This window comes from Poecile atricapillus, chromosome 2, assembly GCF_030490865.1.
Source record: "Poecile atricapillus isolate bPoeAtr1 chromosome 2, bPoeAtr1.hap1, whole genome shotgun sequence".
NCBI lineage: Eukaryota > Metazoa > Chordata > Aves > Passeriformes > Paridae > Poecile > Poecile atricapillus.
The window spans coordinates 4030686-4048615 of NC_081250.1; the positions used below are offsets into that span (position 1 = coordinate 4030686).

The 17930-nt window shown below is 40.7% G+C and overlaps 1 protein-coding gene across 4 annotated transcripts in view; it reads left to right on the top strand.

Annotated features, from left to right (window-relative positions):
• Window positions 1-17930, top strand: part of CRHR2 (corticotropin releasing hormone receptor 2) — a 138360-nt gene that overhangs the window by 15376 nt on the left and 105054 nt on the right. The window contains exon 1 of one of the 4 annotated variants that reach the window (XM_058830972.1): window positions 15245-15346. The exons of the other annotated variants lie outside the window; for them this stretch is intronic. The gene's annotated coding sequence lies outside the window, so the exon portion shown is untranslated. Of the gene's footprint in view, window positions 1-15244; window positions 15347-17930 lie in introns of those variants that run through there. 4 annotated transcript variants of the gene reach the window in all.

Below are 17930 nucleotides of genomic sequence, written 5' to 3' on the forward strand. Positions count from 1 at the left end.
AATGTAATGCATGGGTAATTTCACAGAATGGCTGAGAGAATGACATTGTAAATTCATTCTGAAGCGATTTATACCAAGAAATACTTTTTTCAGAGTTGGAAAGCAACATAACTCATTTTCTCTTTTGGGTATAGTTTCCTTGAAAAATCCCTGGATGGCACCTTCATGATTGCTTGGATTCAGTTCCTGAGCTTGATGGTGTTGTCAATGAGTGGTTTTAGGTCATTACAGAATCATCATCAAAGCCATTAGCAAAAGTATGTTTAGCATGAATTTCTAGAAGTGTGAGTTAGCAAAGTTCAGTGTCAAGGTCCACTCTATCATTTTTTACATGGATGAAACACTCAGAGGAAAATTGAGTTAGAACTGGGACAGAATGATTTACAAAGGGATGAAAAATGCAAAAAGGTAAAAAGGGACCCTTCTGCTGAGTCATGAGGGTCAGAGTAGACCTCCCTTGCTTGTTGAACTCATTCCAGAGCTCAGGCATAGCTCAGTCCAGTCTTAGTCCCAGAGCTGGTCAATCATTTACATCTGAAGGATTACTCATGTAATTAATTTGCATCACCTAAAGCACCATCATCAAACGAATCCCAGCAAAAGGTGATCTTAATAGGATGTTGTAAAAACACCAGGTAACCACAGGGGGAATTTTTACACATCTTCTGAACCAGCAGCAACCTGGGGTTTTTTCACCGTTTTTAGGTGGATCACAAGATTTTTAGCAGTTCCTAATCACTGACTAGTTCAACTTTTACAGAGGCTGTCAGTAGAATTTATTACAGCTACAGTAGTCAATCATAGAGATAAGATGGCAACATTCATACTACACTTTCTGTTGGTAGCTAAATTTCCATCCTGGCCACAACCTGGGTAGATAATTGCTGGAATTTTTAAAATTCCAGTAACAATGGAAGGTAAGGAATGTTTCACGGTTGTCAGGGAATGACTGAATATTTCCACCGTCATTCCCCACCCAATATGGTCTCTGCTCCCACCCTGGACACACAAAAGTCCTTGTGGTGTGGGGTCAAGGAGCACTTCACCACCAAACTCATTTCACAAAGGCCACAGCCTAGCAGGAATTCCTGGGATCATAGAACATTCCAGAAGAGATCTGGGTAATAAGGGAAATACACCACTCTGGATGGGGAGTGTCTTTTTGTTTGTGAACCTGAAGAAAGAAAATTGTATTTAATTATTATTTTGCTTTCATATATAATAGGAATTGGTTGAAATGACAGAATTTGTTTTTTTTAGGGGACTCAGTTTAAGATGTTTCTGATGCTGTAATTTCCTGTTCTGGTTTGACTAGAATTACAGTGATATCCAGGATGAGCTGGTGGCTATAATTCTATATATCTGTATGATACAGGCACTGAGTTACAGCTTGAATTTTTATAGGAACTTAGAGAACAGAGGTCCTCAGTTCACACTGATATTTCATGCATTGTGGAATGTTTCTGCATTTTTTCCCTTCACATCCCTTGACTTTCCCATCTAATGTGCATCCACAAGAGACTGCAGGTCTTGTCTTGCATTTGATCCTTCTTAATTTTGATCTGCGTAGAAATGTTTTGATCCCCCTATGGGTTCTGTTGACATATATGACCACACAATCTTTAAGACCTTGTCAAAAGACAATTCATCTGAAAACAGGAATTTTGTCCAAAATAAATACACCAGTATGTGGATGGCCAATGCTACTGTGCTGGATCAGTATACAAATTACATTCTCTGTTTTTCTTCTCTTTCTTCCCCTTCAGTCAGTTTGAAGGTTGCAGTTTGCATTTGTGGTGTTTAAGCGTATTCAGTAAAGGCGAGGCAGTAAATCAGATGTCATGCATTTCATCTCAAGAAGTCCTGGGATGCACTGAAAGGAAAAATTATTAGTTCCTCCTGGTGACCTGATCCTCTTGAGATGGGGCTTGGTTCTTGCTGTCATTCTGGTCACTTGGTAGTGAAAGGCTGTTGTCTCACAGAAATGGTGTGAAAATCCTGATTCTGAGTGGTGCAGGATTCCACCTGTACAAATTCAGGCTTACACTTCTCCTGTGTTGTTTCCTCAAGTCTCTGGGGGAGCTGTGGTTTAAGGAAGGTGTTGGTGGGGATGGGAGGAATGGATCCAGGGATGGATCCACAGCTCATCAAAGATGCTTATCAAGTAGTCTCCAGCTAACCTGACATCACTTGGAGTTTGCCATCATTTTCCCAGTTGCTGGGACAGTGCTGTATTCTAGAGGCTCCTCCAGCACTTCCAGAAGCACAAAACTGGGAATGTATGAATAGTGTTGTTCTTGGCTGGCTTGTTAGTTTTAAATAATCAATTTCAATCATTCTCTAATCAATCATTCTTGAATCAATGATCCTTTTAGTGGATGAAAGTTTTATGACACACAAGCATATTTGATAATTTGCTTTCCATCCTGAACTGTGACGGTGAGGCCCTCTCTGCTCCAGGGGTTATTTATTTCTGTACATCACACTATTCTGTTTCCTGGAAACAGCAGATTTGGCATCATTACATCCCTAAATATCCCTCCAGAGTAATGGTATGGCAGCAATTCTCACTGCTTCCCTTCTGATTTTCCCAGCAGGCCACATCAATGAGCAGTCCCATTTGGAATGAGACTTGGATGGGCTATTTATTTTCACATATGCTTTCACTCCCTTGGCGTCAGCCTGCTGGCTGCAGCTCCCCACGCTGCTCCTGCAGCTACCTGGGGGACAGGGTGACATCCACAGTGTGGAGGCTAGCTTTGGAGCAAGCTGCAGGCCCCATGGCCTGCCAGCCCTGCCTGAGAAGCTAGCCTGGGAAATTCATGGGAGGATTCAAAACAATCCTCAAAGACAGAAAACAGCCTGCAGGTGCTGTTTGTCTGTTCCCGTGTTTTCCTTGCAGGAGAAAGTCAGGGGGGTGGTGAACCCCACTGTCCAATGATGGTAATGTAGCAGTTTACTAACCAATAAGAGTTTCCTTTCTGTACTTTCCACAAACTAGTCTATATAACATGGATGTAGCAATAAACTGGAGATTCTCTCCTGTTCTGACTCCCTTGAGAGTCTTGTCGTTCTTCCTGCTGTTCCCAATTAGAACGACACCACAGCACCCAGTCTCTGCTCCCAGGCAGAATGATAACCTCACACATCGATGTTTGCACCATCACCACTCGAGCTGGACAACACCAACCTTCCCAGCGCTTCCTATTTTCAGATGTTGCAACAGCACTATTTAAATAGAGGTGATGATGTTGGTTTACTTTCCCACTGCCCCAAATGACATACCAGGCAGTCTAGCTCTGCTTGCTTGTGCTTCCCAAAATAAAGCTGACAGTGCTGGGTGTTGTTGAACAATTTGTATTACAAATTCAAATTAAAAAGTTGCATTTTTTTTTTTTTTTGAGTGTGGTGCAGTTCCAAACCAAGGGTATGGAAATCCTTTGTGTATTAGGAAACTGTAGACAGTCCTGCAGGTTTTGTGGTCCACTAGAGGGGACTTTTAGAGTAATAGAAAAATTTAATAATGCCAAGGTTGTGGGTTTGATCTCTGTATGGCCCATTCACTTAAGGGCTGAACTTGATAATCCTTGTGGGTCTCTTCCAAATCAAATTGTTCTGTGATTTAGGTTGGAAAAGGCCCTTTGGATCATCCAGTCCAACCATAAATACAACACTACCAGATCCACCACCAAACCATGTCCCTAAGCACCACATCTAATTTCTACATTTGCTGTAGAAACAAAATATTTAGGATGGGTTTGGGCTTTTATTTTTTGGGTAAATGATTTATGGATGAGATAGATAAACACATCTAAAGGTTCTCACATTTATCCTAGGTGTCCAGAGACTGATGAGTACTTCCAAATTTACACCAACAAATCTCTAAGCTGTGTGAGGGAGGCTGCAAAATTCTCAGCATGGAACATGTCTCAGTAAGAAGTTGCCCCAGTGTCTTGACCCCATGGAAAGGTGTTTTTGCAGAGCCTCAGTAGAGCACCAAATCTGCCCTTGAATTTTACATTACACAGGAATGTAAAGACCCTGGGAATAGACCACTGGGGGGTTTTTTCATGTTTCAGAAGAGTGGCACACCTCAGTCCTGGCTCTGTCACTTCTGTCTGGTGCATTCCCAGCAGACCCTCACTAGTGGCTGTTACAATTCCCCACTCCATCAAATATACCAAATCTCTGAATTTATATAGTTGTTTATACAGAATTTGTACAGGGTTATACACTTATACAGTTCAAACAATAAACACTATTTGCTGAAAGTGGTTTCTAAATTAGATGCCATTTTTTGCACACTTGATAGATGATAATACATGCTGCAGAACCTCTTACTTTGTTAAATTCCACAGTGCCTTCTCTGTTCACACAGAATCATCTCACTGTGCCTGCTCCTAAATGAAAACACTCCCTGTCCTTTAAATCAGCATTTTTCTGTGGGTTTGGGGGATGATGAGCCCTTCAAGGGTTAAAATAACACTGTGGCCAATCCAAGAGGAAAGCCACCAGCCAACAGCAGTGTTCTGAGGGTGGTTCAGAGGATGTCCAACACCTGCAGTGCTGCAGGATAACTGTTGTTAGGAAGTGGGAGAGATTGGGTGGAAGAGGCAATTTTTTTTTGTTGCTGTTTCTGATGTCAGTTAAGTGCCCATGAACCCCTGACTGAGTTGACTTTCCAGGTTAGGAATGAGCCTCTAGACGTGCTCCTGTTGACACACAGTCATCAGCTGTGTCTCCCTGCTTTGGACAAAGTGGATGTTTCCATGCTTCTTTTGGAGGGGTGTCCTGAGCCACACTCAGAGCCAGATTCACCACAAAGCCAGACCAGGGTGAGGCTGAGCTCCATCCATTTCCCTGTGAGGGTGAACTCTCTGTGTCTTAAGCCACTCTGTATAAAATCCTGCCTGCCACTGCTGCCTTCCTTCACTAGCAACTACTGACAGCAAAAAAAGAGGTTGACCTTCCACCATGTGTTCTTGGTGTGTTCCAGATGTGCCCAAAACTGTTTGAGAACCCAGCAGTGGCTGCTTTGAGGATGAGAAAGTGAAATGATGCTTCATACTTGCAGGTGCTGTTCTGGCTTACCCTGGACTAGAATTTGAACAGTGAAAATGGATCAGAGATTCAGCTTGAAGAAATCACCTGCTGTAAAGGTGTAGCTGGCAGCTCCTTGTTTAACTCTTAGTTGCATCACTTGGTTTAACTCTGATGAATGAACTCTGTTATGCAGGGAATTAATTGGCCTTGGCCTTCAATCCTGAGATGAGAACACCTTATAGTATAGCTATAGAACCACTGAACAACAGAATTGTCTGAGACCTTTAAAATCACTGAGTCCAGTCCTTGACCCAGCACTGCCCAGTCCACCACTAAACCTTGTCCCCAAGTGCCACATCTACACTTTTTAAATACCTCCAGGCTGGTGACTCAGCCACTTCCCTGGGCAGCCTGTTGTCCCATGTACACAAAAATAGTTAAGCACTAAAGCTTGTCAAAATGCAAAGCAACCTGTAAAGCTCCAGCTCTACATTGCTCAGCTTTCTTATTCCATTACCAAATAAGAGCTATAAGGGTTGGGTTTTTTCCCCCCTCCAGGCATTCATCTGACTCATTAAACTGTCAGAGGGTGGACACTGGCTGTATAAGAAAGAGATAATGGAAAATGTTAACGTGGTTTATGTAAGCCACTTGGACTTGAACTGTTCAACACTTCACCCTCTGTGCATCTTTATTTGTAGCAGATTCATTCTCTTTGTCGTGCTACTGCTGTGCTTATATAAATGGTCAGACAAAAGGATGCAGATATTTCAAGCTGCACATACCAGTAGCTAAGAGGTGACACAAATGAGAAACAGATTGCTAAGGGTATAAAATGCTGGGTGGTGTCTCAGCTCCACTGCTGTGGAACAGGAGTCTTCAGGAGATTTCAAGGTTCCCTCTTTACTCTGTGCACTTTCCACCTTGTGCAGGTGTCCCTGGTATATCAGGCCAATGATTTAGGAGCTGATCTCTTGCCTGCTGTCACTGTGAAATACATGGGGGGTTATTACCATGCCAGAGAAACCTGGTTCTGTGCAGGAAATCCTCTGGGATGAACATGGGAGCTGGGAGAGTGTTCATTTATCTCCTGTCCCCGTGCTGTTCCCTAAATATCCACTGCTGGAGACTGGAAGATGTAGTAGGTAGACCCTCAGGCAGAACCAAAAGGGCTGCTCTGGTATTTTTAAACAAGCCTGGGTTTTTTTATTTATTGAGTTTAAAGGCAGCCTAAGGCCTGCTCAGCTGTAGATTGCTACTTTGCAATATCCAGAGTTACAGGAAATTAATCATTCTCCTAAGAACCTGCTCTTTCTTTGAAAGAATCCCTGAGGTAATTCCACAGCAGGTGGGAGACTATTACTCACTGCCTTCTGTGTAAATAAAGGGGAAAGAGTTAATATCAGAAGTGAGATGTATTTGCAATTTTGCTGTTAATCTGTTCAAAGAGAGTGCTGGTGAGTTCATCCCTGTGAATGTGGGTGTGAAATCTTTAGATGAATCCTCAGTGTGTAGCCACACCTCAGTGGGCATCAGCTCTTTGAAATTTGTATCAGCTAAACACAAGTTTTCTGACTGAGATGGGCAGCTTCTTATCTAATCAATTTGTTGTGGGTTGTTAAAAATACCTATACCTATATATGTATTAAAATATACACATATAAATATATATATCAATATCTGATTATTTTAGAAATTAAATATATCATTATGCTGAAACTGTCTTTCCACTGGGTAAACTTCCGAGTTCTAGGATTTAGGAGCATCATCAGTAGTTTTTGCTCTCTTCGCTACCAAAAAATGTATCTATTCTCTTGTATGAGTTAATTTAAAACTTTGCACAGATCTCCATTTTCTTCATGGATAAATAAACTCAATGTATGCATTTATTTATGCAGGATGCTCACCAGGTTTTTTTTCCCATTACTCCTAGTGGTTTTAAAAGTCTTGATTTTCAGAGGAGGGAAATGTTATTTTAATGCCACTGTTGCCACCTAAAGTGCTTGTCACTTCTGCTTGGGTGAGTGCCCAGTTCACTCAGATGTGGCTGGTGTTCTCTCACATTGTTTTGATGGATTACTGGTCTTCTTTTATTTAATTTCTTATGAAACCTTCACAGACCAAATGTAAAATTCTTATTAGCAGAAAAAATACAGGTTTTTTTAGGTTGCTGTAAAACAGCATCTTGTGCTACAAATCTCTGGGATAAGTGATACAGAAATTCACCCATAGATGTACTTTTTAAAGAAGCAATTATTTTTTACATGATGACAATGAAAATTAATGTAGCCATACATGTTATTAAATTTTTGGCTATTATTTCCCCTACCTGGAGGATAAGATTTTATGACCTTTTTCAACAGGGAGACAGAGAGCTCGGGGCAGCACTTGAAACATGCACAGTAAAAATTGTTATGGCTCCTATTTTTCTGTTAAAATCATCAGAATTTAATCAACATCCACAAGACAGTGAAATAAATGTGTCTGTTTGACTGGGGAAAACACACAGGAAAAGAAGAACCTATGCAGCATTACATGGTCTCTGTTACCTTGTTTTTCTGCAGTCCCATAGTCCACAGATGGAATGAGCAAAGAATACTCGATTTTTGATCTGCATTGCAGATTTCAGAGCACTTTGTAACTTTTTATCTCATTCCAGGAGGCCTGACTGTGGTGCATTATTTTAAGTCCACAATTTTGCAGCTATTTCTTGCTTCCAGTGTTACAATAAACAGAAACACTTTGTTCTGATTAACTCTGTGTAGTTTAAAATCTAAAAAAACTTATAGCAATAGCAGAATGCATGGAAGCAGAGGGGTGGATATTTTTACCTCTATTCTGTGTATGGTGAAAGATGAAAAATGAAATTATTTGCCAAAAATTCCAAGTCAGTCATCAGAGGAATATCAGAGCTTGAGGCGTTCTTGCTCTGCAGGCTGCCTGCAGTACTTGGTTGGGACTGAACCCAGAGCAATTAAAAGCAAGCAGCTGACATTTTTTCATTGCAAAAGTTTTAAATATTCCGTGGTAGCCTGGCAAGCCCACACACAACCTGAGAGCTTTCTAATTGATTGGTGCAACTTGTCTTGCTTTTAGCTGCATCTCTCAAGTGTTGATATCTTCATTTGATCTTCCTCAGAAATGCTGAAGGCCCCAAAGGTGAAGCTCAGTTATAATCCATGCTAAAAAAATGGATTCCTTCTGAATTTTTGGTGGCTGCTGTGAAGCTCCAGGGAACAGAAGTAATGACTCTGGAGCAGGGAGTGCTGAGGTGTTCACAATGAATAATGCAGTGACTACTGGAAGCTCAAGTAAGGGCACTGGAGATAACTTGTCCAACATCCCAGCATTAGCTGGAGCTGGGTTTGAAATTCCTATCTCTCTGCCCCATGCTCTGACAACCACTCTTTTCCTGTATCAAGTGTGCCACTTATATATTTTGATATGGAGAAAATAGGATTGAATTCAGTGTTACAACACTGACAGTGGCTGGTGTGTTTTGTGCTGCAGAAAAACACCTTTATGCCCTGCAAAAGATGGTATTTGAAAGGTTTTGTGGAGCATGGGGAAGGTGATCAGCATTATAAAAACATCTGTCCTTTTTATCTGTGCCATGGATACTGCTGGTTATTGATATGGAAATGTTAATGGGGGATGCTGTGAGTGTGTTTATAGGGTAAATATATTTGTTTAATTAATTAATAGGCAACGTGGGAAAGGCTGTCATGGGACAGAATAAGGATGTGGGCATGGCAGAAGTCTTACCTGACCATGTCCAGCCTTTGTGTGATCTGATCAGTAGCTGGAAAGTCTTGACCATGTGATCAAACCTGACAAGGAAAACTGAAACACAGTCCAAGTGAGTTAAAGAAAGCTCTTGAGTCACTTTGGTCCTGGCAGACCTCACTGAACTGTTGCAGAATATTCTGGCACAAAGCCTAGGAGGGGGTCAGCTGTGGGATTTACCTCAAAGACAGCGTGCCCAAACACCTCAGCACACGCAGTTATGGGTTTAACGTGTGACAGAAGTGCTGCTAACCTTGTTACCATGACAGCCTTTGGTCTATCCAGCACTTCTCTTCCTGGAATCTCTCAGGGTGTCCATGAATAAGCAGCAGAAGTGCTGCATTCCAAAGCTCTTTTATTATTTCTCTTCGTGTCAGTGCAGTCTGAGTCAGTGTTTTCCTTCACCTTCTATACCCTGTTGATGGGACAGTGAAGATTCAGTGCTCATTTGGAGATTTCACTGGATGGGGAGGGGCTGAGCAGTTGGGGCACAGCTGAGTGTGTCTCTTTCTCCTCTTCTTCAGACTTTTCCTCTACTCTCTTTCCTCTTCCTTCCTGCTCCTTCACAAATTCCTGAGATGTAAGACTTCCATCTCTCACTCCATCTTCCTCTTTGGACCCTCAGGTCCTCCTCTACATCTCATTGGAGCTTTCAAGGTGTCCCCACCAGTCCTTATTCATCTTATGGAGCCTGTTGGGCTGTTGGGAAGATGGGGGTGGTGGAGATGAGGTGGAGCAGGATCTGGAGCTGGACTTTGCTCTGAAGATCAGGGGATGGTTGGGTATCTGGGACTTTTTAGGGTTTTCTTCTTCTGCTGCCATTTCTGCACAAGCTCAGTGGGTTAAGACTGAATGGAGAAGCAGCTGCCATGGGATATTCCAAGAAAAATTTTCTTTCAGTTCCCCTGATGTACTGAGGGATTCCCAAGGAGTAAATATAATTACAGCCAGAGTGTTTGCTGTTCCTTTCTGTTTAGGAATTTCCAACAAAATGCCAATGATAATATAAAATTCCCCATAAGCAAAAACAAACTTTGAAAAAAAATCTACTTTAAAGCTTAATACTTCTGGTTGCTAGTCATTGCCTAAGTGAGAGTAAACCAATTTTTACTCCAAATCATGCAGATTTAGGAATGTGTTTCATTTTCAACAATTACTGCTAGAGATTTAAAAAAAAAAATCTTGATTTCCATAAGTGTAAATGTATTCCTTTAACAAGGGAAAAATTTTTACAAGCTTGGAAAATCTATTTATTAAAAAAAAAATCATATTAAATCCATAAAGGAAAAAATGTCCTTAAAATCAATTTCTTCCCGTTATGTCTAGTCAGAAAATGATTAGAAAATGATTAGAAAGTTAGAGGCTTGTCTGAGTAAATTCAGACATTTCCACATTTTAAAATAATGAAGATAAAACTCACTCTCCACTGTGGGTGCCTAAAATTAGGAGAGAATAATTCTGCCCCTCTTTTTTATCATCCTCTTCTCTGCTTACATTCATTTTAGTGCAATTAAGGTATCATCAACATTTCCCAGCCCTCGGCTTGCATTTTTGTGTGTTTCTCCAATAAACTGAATAGTAAATATCCAAGGAAATTGCTGTTCTGAACAACAGGGGTTCAATTAGGGAAAGCAGCAAGTTCATTTTGAAGAATGATCCTAGAATTACTGGAATCATTTGTGTGGGAAAGACCTTTACAATCATCAAATCCAGCCGTAAATCCAGCACTGCCAAGCCCAGCACTCAGCCACGTCCCCAAGTGCCACATCTACACAGTGACTCCACCACTTCCCTGGGCAGCCTGCCTCAATGCTTGCAGCCCTTTTGATGAGGAATTTTTTTCCTCAAATCCAGTCTAAACCTCCCCTGGTGTAGGTGGAAGCCATTTCATCTTGGCCTATCACTTGCTACTTGGCATATAACATTCATTTTCCACTCCTGTGGGCTTTTGCTTCCACAATTTCTATGACACTGAAGACCATTTTTGGTGATTCATAATGAAGGAATCTACTTTAATGCTGAAAAGACACCATTTTTTGTGTCATCAGCTCACTTAGGTGTAGATTATGTAGCTGAGAAACATAAAGGGGACGTTCTTCTTTCTAGCTCCTTAGAACTGGAATGGTTGTTAAAGTGCAGGCAGAATTCTTTGAAAACCTTTCAAAAAACATTTTGTCTGTCGTGAGAGGGACAATTTGAGTCAGGTGATCACACCAAGGAGGGCTGGTCGTGTTTCTGCACCTGGGAGGAGAGGACACAACATGCCCAAAGGCAAGGGAATGACCTGTAGGCAATGGAACAAGGATAAAACAGAGTCTGTTTCTGGCCTGTTCATGCTTCAATCTCAATATTTTGTCTTCCTGTAAAGGGCCAGGTCACCCAAGTGTCTGCCTTGCCTCTGAACCAGCCACCGGTTTTACTGATTTACAGCCAGTGTACAGAAAGAGGCATCTCCAGAGGGATGGCTCCTGTTAGGAGCAAATCACAGGATAAAATAAATTGATTCATGAAGGCATTTGTATTCTTTGCTGGAAGGTTACCAGCTCTTCTTGGAATCCTTCATTTTCTGTACCTGGATCTTTGCAAATCCATGTAAACTCTGCATTCACAGGTTCACAGCTGCTTTCTATTTTAATAGTTTTTCCTTTGTTTTTACTGTTTCAGCCCATTAATGAAAGCTTTTAGGAGACCAGTGAGTTCTTATTTTCTGGGGCACTTTTAATCTCAGAGATGGAAACTCCAAATCTGTCTCGTGGTTATAAATTATACTTTTATTGTTAGGATTCATTTTCTCGTTAGGATAGGATCTAGAAGCTAAACCAGATCAGCATGTCTCTTGGGATAAACACTGCAGATCTCAACATAATCAGAATGGAGGAGAAATTTTACCCTTTAAACAGTAAGAGTTTATAGTTTTTTATAGGCTTGTTGCCTCCTTCCTTCCCTTTGTATTTATTCTGGAAAGGATGTGTTTCAATGAGATTTTTCTTCTCTTAACTGCGGCTCTTAAAATTACATCAGTCCCAAACTGATGGGCTCTATTAACAGTACCAGTGTAAATGCTGAAAAATTAAAATCTCTTTGCTATGCAAATGGAAGATACTCAGCAGAAAATCCCCCAAATCAGCACTTTGCAGTAGCTGGGTATTTGATTGCTTTGTAAGAACCTGGCAATGTTGAGTTCTTGGTCCTGAGCAGTTCAGCTCCTACTGGGTCCAGAAAATGGGGCAAAATGGGTTGGTTTAATGCTGTTGCTTAGCTGATTGTTTGTTACAGCCTCCTGCATGCTTCAAGACAGACCATGGATCTGTGAAGTCAGCAGGTGCAGTTATAGGATACAGCTCATTATTTCTAATTATTTCTTCACTTTCCTCTTAGCTGGTGCTGTCGGTTGGTAAAAACAAATTGTAGAGTCATGGAAGGGATCTTAAAGACAATTTAGTTTTCCCTTTGCCATGGGCAGGGACACCTTCCACTATTACCAGGTTGCTCCAAGCCCTGTCCAGCCTGGCCTCGAGCACTTCCAGGGATCCAGGGGCATCCTCTGGGGGCCTGTTCCAGGTTCCCAGCCTCACAGGGAATAATTTCTTCCTAATGTCCAATCTAAACCTCCTCCCTGGCAGTGGGAAGCCATTCTGCTTGTCCTGCCACTCCTTGTAAAGAGACTCTCCCCATTTTTCTTGTTGGCTCCTTCAGGCACTGCAAGGCCACAATTGGGTCACCCCAAAGCTTCTCTTTTCCAGGCTGAACAATCCCAACTCTCCCAGCCTTTCCTCACTGCTGAGCTGCTCCATTCCTCTGATCATCCTGGTGCCTCCTCTGCACTCACTGCAACCTTCCTTGTCCTTCCTGTGCTGGGAACCCCAAGCTGGATACAGGACATCATGGATAGGAACAGGATTCCTATGTAGCCAAAATTAAATCATCACGGAAAACTGTACAAAAAACAAAAGCCAAAGCAAAGCCTCAGTGTAAGCATTCAACTCTGCACAAAGTGAGGCTGTTTTTTACAGGACAGATCTTCCAGGCCTGATTTCAGTTTTATTTTCCCCACAGATGGAATTCCTGTCCCTCAGTTCAGACATTAATAGCACAGACATGTCCCAGGGAGCAGGTCAGCTCTGGTTGTCTTTATTGTTAATGGTGAGAAAGAGACACTTTTAGAAGACAATTTATCTGATCCAATTTAAGTGTCTCCTTTATGGTGACAGAAATCATCCCAGAGAGTCCACTGACTTCACAGAGTGGATCCCTCTTGACTTTTAAGGGAACCTGGAGAGTTCTCTGCCCCGACAGCTCCTCTGCAGACCATAAACTGAGACAAATGATCCCAGCCACATCAGCTGCAACTCAGAGGAGTGCTGGCATGAGCAGTGCCCATCTATCAATTTTTTATGGACTGCTTAGTTTATATTTTCTGCAGGTTTTGCTTTCAGCAAAGACTTTTAGGGAACATAATCCATAAAATCCAGTATAATTCTGCTGAAGACAGGTGGTGTTTTCTTCTAAAAAACATAAATTGCTTATTCTTATATAAATTGGCCTATTCTTTTGTCTCCATGAAATAATCAATTCTTTTAAATGAAACCATGGTTTTCTTGGTGTGGGGGAACACTAGCTATTGATTTCTGTGGAGAGTGGAATTTTAATGTTAAACTCACAGGACTGTGCTGGAGAAATAACCTTTGCTCATAATTGTAGAATGGGTTGCAAGGGCCTTTAAAGTTCATCTAGTTCTAATGCCATACAAATACTACTTAATACATAATAATAATAATATAATAATAATAATAATAATAATAATAATAATAATAATAATATAATAATAATAAAATAAATCAAAATATCTAAAATAAAAAATAGAGGTGGAGAAAGAATTCAGCTTTAAAAGGTTAAATATACATAACGTAGACAACCACAGTTAAGTCAGACACCTGAGACTCCACTTCTAGGAAATTACAAGTGTTGGAACAGGTGTCCAACAGGTCCAACCTGGCCTTGAACACTTATCAACACCTAAAATTTAAGGATCCCAACCATTTTCATCTGGGAAGCTGCAGATTTCAAAAAAATCTAGGAGACTGATGTAAATTTCTGCTCAAAATTTTACACCTTTGTTCTTCTGTCTACATTTTCTGTCACCTGGTGAGCTAAAAATTCAGTACAATTCAGACTAAATAATTAAGGTGTAATTTAAATAACCTCTAGGATGTTTCAGTCCAACTCTAGCTAATTTTATATTCAAAGACAGAAGCAGAGTCAAGAGGCCAAGAAAATCCATTTGTCCATTATCTCTGGTATTTTTTTCTATCTGTGTTAGACTATCTCAAAGGATTTGGGATAAAATGACCACAGCCAGGGTTCTTTATTCAAAGCTACTTCTAATTCATAGAAAATGAAGTATTTTTTCTGCCATGTCTGATGGGCTGGCTGGCTTGTATCTAACTTAAAATTAAAAATATTCAAGGTAACTCAGAGAAGCCGTACCAGGATAGTGGCAAAATCCACATCCCTCCCTGGCTGGTGGTGACAAAATTGATTTTGATTCAGGATATACCTGAGAGTTTGGGTGAGCAGTGAGTGACAGAGGTGCAGGGCAGAGTTCATCCCAAATTATTGTTCTGGGGTGATTGAAGCTACTTAATCTTTTATTTTGTCTTTTGTTCTGGTACTCGATATGGCCTTAAGAAAAGAGAGAAGAAAAAAGAATATATTTAATGACTAAGAAACAGTCAGAAATTTTCATTTGGCAATAGTTTGCAGGTACTCCCAGCAGTGTGGGCAGAACATCCCTCAGGGGAATGGAAAACCTTGAACAGTCTCCTCTTTCCACAGGAACAGCACTAATATGAAAGGGGTAAGATGATTGATCCATCAAGAGCAAATTGAACCAGCCCGGGAAATTGGTATTGGGGTGGGAAATAAGTTAGAAATGAGCTGGCAGAGGGCTGAAATCACACTTAGTTGAAAAAAGGAATTGAGTTGTGCAGTGATTTCAGAGTGAAACGATGCGGCGTGGGGAGGAATGGGTGATGAAGGCAAACACTGCTGGCCATCTTAAACCCGTAATCTCTTGTGCAGTTCATAAACTTGTGTGGAAAAAGAAGTTTTCTCTTCAGGGAAATTCATCTCTTCCTGTAGCAACACTTTTTGCTGCCAAAGGCAGGACAGTAAAATAGATCTTTTTCCACCTGCGGATGTCTGGATGAAGCAGAGAACTCTTTTTTGGATAGCTGCTGATTTTGCATTCAGGTAACTACAAGCAGGTTTTCTTTTGCAGTGTTTCTGTCCTCAATCATTCGTTTCTTTTGCAGTAATGAAGAATTAGGAGAGCCCTCCAGTGGCAGAGGGAAAGGGATGAGATCTGGCAGAGAGCCAGAGCAGCCTAGAAACCAGGAGCAGAAATATCTGCTGCGTATTTCAGAGGCAGGAACTTCCAGCCCTGTTAGGGATGACTTACACCCTGCTTACATTAGTCCTTTGATCCAGAGGAATTCCACAGCACCTGAAAAACCCTGTGAGTGAAATATGTGTGTATTCCTTCGTTATTTCTGTCTAAAAAATGGCTTTTTGCCTGAAGGGGATAAATTTTAGGGATAAACTGATAGCTTTAATAACTTCACAGGAATTGAAAATTAAAAGAACTTGTTCCTCACAAAGGTAGTTCTTAGTATTCATAATGCAATAACTGCCAAAAAAATCTCTTCAAAAGAAAATTAATAATTATTATTTCTTTGTTTCATAGCCCTCAAAGGTAAAGCCATGATGACCAGGTCCTTATTGCCTGGAACATTGCTGTAAATTATTATTCCAGTTATCTTATTAACTGGGGAAGGGAAGAAATGCTGAAAAATAATCTTTTGTCCAGGCATCAGTCACAGATTTTGACATCTGCTTCTGATAACTGGCAGTTATCAACCTCATGGATGGGCACTCTGAGGGGTGGTGGGAGATTTTGGAAGGGTAATGAGGAGATTTGGTGAGTCCAGAAGAGAAGCATCATTTGCTTAGCAGTAAGATGTTGTTATCTTGCCTTTGCAATTAAGTGTGAGAACATGTGAGTGACAAAATGTTTAATCAGACTGTTCCATGTTTTCCCCAAACCCATTCTTTAATATTCATTGGGGTGAGACGTGCAGTTTTCCAAATAAAAAACACATTAACACATCCTGGGGAAAGAAACCCAGCTGTGCTGTCAAGCAGATTGGGAGCGCCACACTCCCCAGGATTAATTTGTTCCTGCACCTGTTACTAAAATCTCTATCCCATTAGCAGCTTCTTGATGACATTTACCCATGTTTTATATCTATGCTAAAATAAATCTATTTCAATGTTGGTGCATATTTCAGTTTTCACCTACTTTGCTTTGAGTTCTTGTGGATTGATCCATGGCATTTGTAAAAATCCGCTATAACCAATGCTGATGGAACCAGTTATAGATTGATATCTGCATATCCAAAGTCTTGTTAAGAACAGAAAAAAACCTTGGATTTTGAGGCTTTAAACTGTTTTCCAAGGTTTATACTTATTGTGAAAGTTAACATGAAATGGACACAGACAATTTACAGGTGGCTCAAAATGTATGATTTAAAATAATAGATATACAGATCTTATACAAGATCATTAAAATTCAAGTAAAAACATAGTATTTAAATAAATATGTGTGCATTTCAAAGCAGAATTAAGTCCTGATTTTCAATTTCTGTCTGACACACAAGTAAAACTCCAATACCCATCTCAGATATGTGGTGTGTTGGCAGGTGAGGACTCTTTCCAAAGTACAAATGCATCTTGGGGTGAATAACATCCTACTAGGTACAATATCTAAGAGTTTTAAATTTGAAGAAGGTATTTGTCGCCAAATTAAATGAATCATCATTCTCTGAAAGTGTCCATTTCCCTGGAGACTGTTACAGAACCTGACTTAGTCTAGACACACAAATTTTCAGTGGCTGGAATTAGGTGAGATGAATCCTTCTGCCTCTATGGACCTCTCAAATGGCCTAAGCCATGCAAGACCTGAAGTACCCTGAGCTGCAGAATCACAAATACTGGCCCTGGTGATGAAAACATCAAGGGATAGTGAGCCAAGCTAGGGAGCAGATCTGGAAAGGGATTTTTTTATTCCAGGAGGTATCCAAAATTATATGGGGTCACTGCTTCCAGACACAGGCACAAGCTATTGCAACAGAATTAATGTTCTGACATCCTCTGTGTTCTTCTGGGGCTGCAAACATGTGCAGTAGCAGTTTGAAAATCACACATCAGACAATTATAACATTCTTTTTCCTCAGTTATCGTGGCCATAATAATATTATGATAATCCATTTTCATGCCTAATCATTCCAGCTGGTGTCTGGTGTGACGGGATCCTCCTCACTGTCTGGTGAAAATGATGTGTTTGAGAACAACTGCCTCAATTCTTGAAGTCAGTATTCTGCTCATGCTTCCTGCCACTTCATTTCCAGGCATTTTCTCTGGTGTTCACTGAGTGGAGGCTGGCAGAGAGATGCAAATCTATTTTACAGTGTTCGTGTTGTATTGATTTCCTCCAGTAAATCCATTAAATCTAAGATATGGAATCTCTAAACATAATGCTGCTGGCATTGTGATAGCCCTGTCCTAACAGGACATTTTTCTTCTCATATTTATTCCTGATGTGTTTAATTTCAAATATTTTTGTTTGCTCTCCCGTGAAATGATAGGCCCAAAATTATGGGATTACAGCTGCCAAACACTCTAGGGAGTTGAGGTGGGTCACTGGGGAAGAGCTCAGCAAACAATTTGATCTTTCTTCATGGCATCTGGAATGGGATTAATCTGATTAATGCAGACATTCACATCAATCCAAGCTAGTTCCTCTTACAGACAGCAAAGATCTACTCAGGCTATTAGTTAGAGCTGAGGACAAAATCAATCTCATCAGGTGGATCTCATTGCAAAAGTTCTTTTTTTTTTTTTTTTCTGTTAGCTGCACACCTCAGTTAATTGGCATGTCTGGAAACATTTGCACTGGGGATACCGTAAGAGATGTGTCCAAAATTTGTTTCCCCACTGAGATGTCTTAGCAACATAACAAGGGGAGAAAATGGTCAGGAAAA